This window comes from Priapulus caudatus, unplaced genomic scaffold (assembly GCF_000485595.1).
Source record: "Priapulus caudatus unplaced genomic scaffold, Priapulus_caudatus-5.0.1 Scaffold132, whole genome shotgun sequence".
Classification (NCBI taxonomy): Eukaryota; Metazoa; Priapulida; class Priapulimorpha; order Priapulimorphida; family Priapulidae; genus Priapulus; species Priapulus caudatus.
Window position 1 is genome coordinate 239,736 of NW_014577193.1, and position 6,299 is coordinate 246,034.

Here is a 6,299-nt window from a genome sequence, read left to right on the forward strand (position 1 = left end):
AACTGTATAGGAGTGTCGCAAAAATATGATGTGCAGGTTCTTAGCGTGAGCCACTCAATGCGCATGCGCAAGCAGCCGGCGTTTACATGCGTTTAATTTATAGAGGGTACCGCGACTTGCACTAAAAGTAGCAATATTACCTACAATCCCGTGACGCCGGCCATACTGGTAGTCAGAATTGCGAACACGTGTTACCGATATGCGCAATCTAGCGATTTTACATCGATCGATTGTAGGCCTACATACGATAGTGTTATAGTAATCTATATTAGCAGTAAGTGGATCCCGGTTTTGCAGAGAGGTTTACCAGCGCGTGGTGGGGTGCTAGAGTGCGATATGATTGTGCAGACCCGGTTTTACAGGGTGTTACAGGCAGGTTCATCAGCGTGGGTTGGGGTGCTCTGCTAGAGTTCAATGAGATTACACAGGTCCGGTTTTGCAGGGCTTTGCATGCAAGGTTTATTAGCGTCGCGAGATTGCACGCAACACATATATGTTCATGGACTTGAGTTTGTTTACATCGCGAGTGTTCAGAAATTTCACCGATTTTACTGCATATATGTCATATATCAATATGCTATCAAACGCAGCGTTTTATTACATCTGACTGGTGTATGCACATTTGCCAACTGTCTGAAGTGTACGTAGTATGGACAAGTACTTTGATTCACTAGACAACGTAGCCAAATCACACTATCTCGAGAAAATTGCGTGCATTGGAAATCGACACCCGTACGAGAATGGAGCGAGGACCACAACTTGTGCCAATCACGTACTTATTTGGATCTCGTAAATTGACTACCTAACATTCTAGCCGAGACCATTTTATACTGTCAATTCTGGAACCGTCATGGCCGGCGGCGTTGCATTGTAAGTAATTTGAAAAATCGCGGAACCTTCTATACGCGGAGAAGACGCAAAGTTCTACACCGATCAGAAGTGCTCGGACTTCTGACTTCTGTATACAGTCAATGTGCTAGGAAGTTACCAGTCCGACAAAGCTTCCACTAGAAAAGAATTCCTAGCACGTCGAAATTGTAGGAATAGAGATGGTTGGAATTACGTTGCTATCTATATCATAATGTATGATTGAACCTGATTATTGAATCTGATGCGCAATAAGCGGGCGTGCACGTGTCCATAAACTCTTCACAGTTCACATAGAGTGTAAAGCCGTAGGCCTCTTCTTGAACAGAGAGGCTGGACCATAGAAATATACAGAGACAATTATAGTCTGTCTATATTATCAGGAGCTTGAATAAATGGAGCTATATTATCCATTTATATAAGCTCCTGATATTATTTCTATGGTCTGGACACAAACAGGACGATAACAATGGACAGGGGTAACGCACAAGGAGGGTCGCACAGAGGGCTACAATCCCCTCGTAAAAAATATCACGCAGTAATTATAACTCGTCGGGTGAATGATTTATTATGAAAAATTTTGTTTTTTTATTTACGCTGTTTTCAGTACATGTATTTGTATTTGATTTATGTGCAATAAAGTAAATATGTATTTATATAATTTGTATAATTACATTTTATAATTACATTTATATTTTATACAATATGCATTTAAAAAGTATGTACCAGGAGTTAATGAGACAAAGTAATATGTAATATCAGAAGTAGATAATAGGGAGTTAATAGGTTATACTGGTAATATATATGTAAACTCGGAGAGTGTCTCACTGTGAAAACTTTACTTAATTAATGAATTAATTAAATAATTAATTGGATCCGGATCATGACCAAAATGTAATCAATTCTAAGTTACCCCATTTCTAACCTGACCTGAAAATTTAATTAATTAATTAATCAATTAATTAATTGGATCCGGATCACCACCAAAATCTAATCAATTCTAAGCCCATTTCTGACCTATCCTGAAAATTTTATGACAATCCGTCCATAACTTTTTCAGTTAGGCTGTACACAAACAAAGAAACGCACAAACCCACAAACACACGCCGGTGAAAACATGCTGCCAACCCCTTGGCGGAGGTAATAATGAAACAAATCGACAGCAGCTGCTGCTCTTCTTCATATGTTGAGCAGGGTAGCTAATTTAGGTTATATAATTTGCGCCCATCATAAAAAGTTTCATGGCTTCAATCACCATTAGAGAATATTTTTTTAAATTCCATGTTTTAAAACTAACGACTACAGTTTTGATTACAACGACGGTGGCGCACTACAAGCGCACGATCTTGAGAAGTTGGCGCAAAACCACTTTTCCAGCCAAGCGGCTATACAGACCGAGGCGATTTCTATTTATTCATTTAAGAAGCAAAATGGATTGTAATCTCTTATAAACGACATATAGGTTTCATTATAATATGGATAAATTTGCTCTAAAACGAATATCGTTCGGATTAAATAGCATTAGTAGGTATAAATATAATTGCCCAACTTTTATGATTAGCCCTCGGTCATTTACATGCCAAAATAAAAAATGCAAATACGCAAACTTTTTCAGGGTGGAGCCGGTCCGCGGTGTCATGGCGGCTGTTCAAATTTTCCGTAGCTTGATGCTGTAAATAATAATTAAGTATTCCTGGTGACAAATCAATGTGGACTATAGGCGATTTGTTGATACAGTAAGTTACAGTTGTTATGCCGTAAAATCCTAGAGGTACTGTCGCCTTTAATTGCTTAGCGAAGTTAAATTTAGCCAACACGAGCATATATTAGGTCATACGGCTAGAACTAGATATACCATATGGTTATATAGGCCCCATTGTTCTCATGTGCTAGCATGAGCATGTGGTCCTCCCTGTATGTCCAGTCAGGCGGTAACAGTCAAATAAAAGCGTTCCAGCGCGTACAGTCAATCAAAAGTATTTTTTTATAATTAAATATTAAAATGTAAGAGGCAAATAGCTTGTCGCAGCAGCTTGCAAAATATAAATCCCAATGCTGCCTCTACAATAATGATAGGTTCATAGAAATCGCAGCCCAAAACAACATATGTAGGAACGCATTACTTGGACTTCAATGCGATTCCTCTGGATAGGGCCCTTATCGCTAATTAGATTTAAAGGGACAGTGAGCTCGTAGGATTTTACTATCACAACAACGTGTACTTACTGTAATAACACAACTCGTCTTACCCACACGTATTTGTTACCAGATACCTAATTTAATTGTTATAATTAATTAACATGGCCATCACGCTACAAATTTGACGGCGCCATAACACCCGCGACGTCGGCTGGGCCACCGCCGAAAAAGGTTGCGTATTTGCACATTTATTTTGCCACGTTAGCAGACGAGGCAGCTAATCACAAAAGTGCCAATTTACTATTTATACCTAAAAATGCTATTTAACCGAACGAACGATATTCATTTTAGGGCAAATTTATCATATTATAACTTGAAACTATATGTCGTCTTATAGAGATATTACAATCTCTTTTGCCTTTTAATGAATAAATAGAAACACCGCTCGGGCTGTATAGCCCTTTTGGCCTGGGAAGTGGTTTTTGGCGCAACTTATCAGACTGCTGCGGTGAGTGGCGCCACGTCGTTATAATCAAAAACTGTAGTGTTAGTTTTAAAAGCATAAAAAAAAATATTTCTAATGGTGGATTGAACCATGAAACTTTCTTATGTAGTCGTAATTTAACCTAAATTACTTGAAAGATAGCGCCTAGGAACCTAAGTAAAACTCTCCCTTAAATCAGCCCGTATATGGTGATCCTGGTGATATATGTATGTTACATAAAATGACGCATTACCAATCAAATATTATATTACGCATTATTATTAGCAAATCGCATTACGAATTAAATCATACTTTAAAAATTGATACCAAATGGCTCACGCAGTAGCTTGATACGATAAAATTAAATATAATATAATATAACATAATATAATATATATAGTATGATGAAACAAGTGCTAGTGTACATTGCGTGTATGCGTTACGAGCGCGTGTTCTAGAATGGCATCATAAACTACAGACCCGATTATAAGCATGCGCGGTAATTATGCCGATGATTGTGTAAGAATAAAGAATTTATAATTACTCTCCTATTCTATAATTGGGACAGCGTCTGGCTAAGCCACCCGTTACCCTACGGTTGATATGACCCGGGGTAACACATGTAGGGAGTAGCAATACGTTTTGGAATATTTACAAACGTGTAAATAAAAAGGTTATAGGCGAAAAAATGAAGGAGACGATGTGGGTTTACGTGGGGCGCGTGTAAATGAATGTTCCTCGAAAAACGTTAAAGCGTGACAAGCGATTAGTTTTGGCGCTTCGCCGCGTTATGGCGGATGGAATAGAAGGGCCACCGTTTGCATTCATCACCACACCTGACTCTATCTGCCTAAGCATCGTTTAAGTATCAGGAAAATTGTCGTGTTTTTATCGTCAATTTCAGGGTGCAACGTTGCACGCGACTTGACAACACTCTCGCGAGCGCGTGCGTACATGCGTTGCGACCCGCAGAAAAAATTTGTATACGGGGCTTTGTGCTAGTTTTGCGTGAGCTGTATCTAGGCTTGTGCCTACAGTAAATTTGCCTATACAAGTTTTATCAAGTAGTTTATCACACGTTTGCGCTCTGACACCGAAAGGGAGATGCATTTCCTGTGAAGTTGACACCGTAAACATGTTTGCGCTAGAAGGGATTAGATGGATGGATGGCTTTAATCAGAATCTTAGATGATAAGGCTGGTTTAACCGATACTATGCGACGTTAAAATAAGAGTTCCTGCATATACTTTAATGCACTCAGATGACTCACGCACTGAGAATTAGTTGGCATCGGGTATCGCTCCACGTGTATATCGTATCAGGACAACTTAACCCGCATGCAATTCATCCCCTGGACATTTACCCGCCCCGGCCAATTACCACCCACATGCGCATTCACCCCCGCGCATTTACCGCCCGGACATTTATACCCCCGGACAAGTTACCCCCCGGAACATTTACTCACTTTGGGTGTATTATTATTCAATTGTTGAACAGTGCATACAGGCAGGAGGTCGAGGAGGAAGGGTGGGGAGGACGGAGGGGAAGAAGGTGGGGCTGAGAAGTGGTGGAGGAGGAGAGGAGCAGGAGCTGGAGGAGGGGGAGAACGTGGTGGAGGATGCAGGGGGGGAGGTGAGGTAGGTAGGAGGGGGGACGAAGTGGACAGAAGAGGAGTGAGGGAGGCAAGGAGAGGAGGTGCGTGGACGAGGAAAGAGGAGGCATGGAGAACGTGGGAGGTGGTGGAGGGGGGAGAAGTGGAGGAGGATGGAAGGGCGGAGAAGCGTGGAGGCAGGAGCAGGAGGTGGACGAAGGAGAAGGTAGAGATGAACGGGAAAAGGTGTGGAGGGGTGTGGAGGAGAAGAAGACGAGGAGAGGAGGTGGAGAGGAGCAAGAGGAGGTGGAGGAGGTACGAGTAAGGGAGGAGGTAGTGGAGGGCCAAGGTGGTGGAGGGTGAGGTGGTGGTCGAGGAGGAGCGCAGAGGCAGAGAGGAGAGTGGAAGAGGTGGAGGGAGAAGAGGGGATGAAGGAGGAGGGAGAACGTGGGGAGGAGGAGGGGGAGTGTATGAAGGTAGAGGAGGTAGAGCGCCCCTCCTCTACCTCCTCCTCCCCCACCTCCTCTCCTCTCCTCCTCCTCACTCCTCTCCTCCTCCTCCTCCACTCCTACTCCTTCCCCTCCCTCTTCCTCCTCCTCCATCTCCTTTCCGTCTACCTACCACGCTTCTCCCCTCCTCCACCACATGGCCTCCCTACCTCCTCCACTTCCTCTCTCTTCTCCTTCTCCCCCGCCCCACCTTTCTTCCTTCCTGCCTCTACCTTCTCCTTGCCTCCTCTAACTCCTCCTCTCCTCCTCGCCTCCTCCACCTTCTCCCCCTCTTCCTCCCCTCCACCTTCTCCCCCCTCGCTCGCCTCCATCACCTTCTCCCACGTCCTCCCCATCCTTCCTACTCCTCCTCCCCCTCCTCCACGCATTCTCCCCTCCTCCTCCCACCTTCTCCCCCTCATCCTCCCCACGCTTCTCCCCTCCCTCCTCTCTCCTTCCTCCTCCTCCTCTCCTCTCCCTCCACCACCTCCCCACCCTTCTCCCCCTCCTCCTCCACCACCTTGCTTCCTCCCCTCGACCTCCTGCCTGTATCACTGTTCAACAATGAATAATAAACACCAAGTGAGTAAATGTCCGGAGGTAATTGATCCGAGGTGCGAAATGTCCGCAGGCTAATTGCTCCGCGGGGGGTAATTTTCGGGTAACATGTCCGGGGGGGTAATTGTCGAGGCGCTGTAAATGCGCATGGAGGGTCAATTGTCCGGGCAGC

At 43.9% G+C, this 6,299-nt stretch overlaps 1 long non-coding RNA gene across 1 annotated transcript in view; it reads left to right on the top strand.

The window, feature by feature from the left end:
• Positions 1-3,042: 3,042 nt before the first annotated feature.
• The window catches only part of LOC106805902, a 9,438-nt gene continuing 6,181 nt past the window's right edge, over positions 3,043-6,299 (top strand). Inside the window, exon 1 of the long non-coding RNA XR_001393480.1 lies at positions 3,043-3,212. This is a non-coding gene — a long non-coding RNA (uncharacterized LOC106805902). The remainder of the gene's footprint in view (positions 3,213-6,299) is intronic.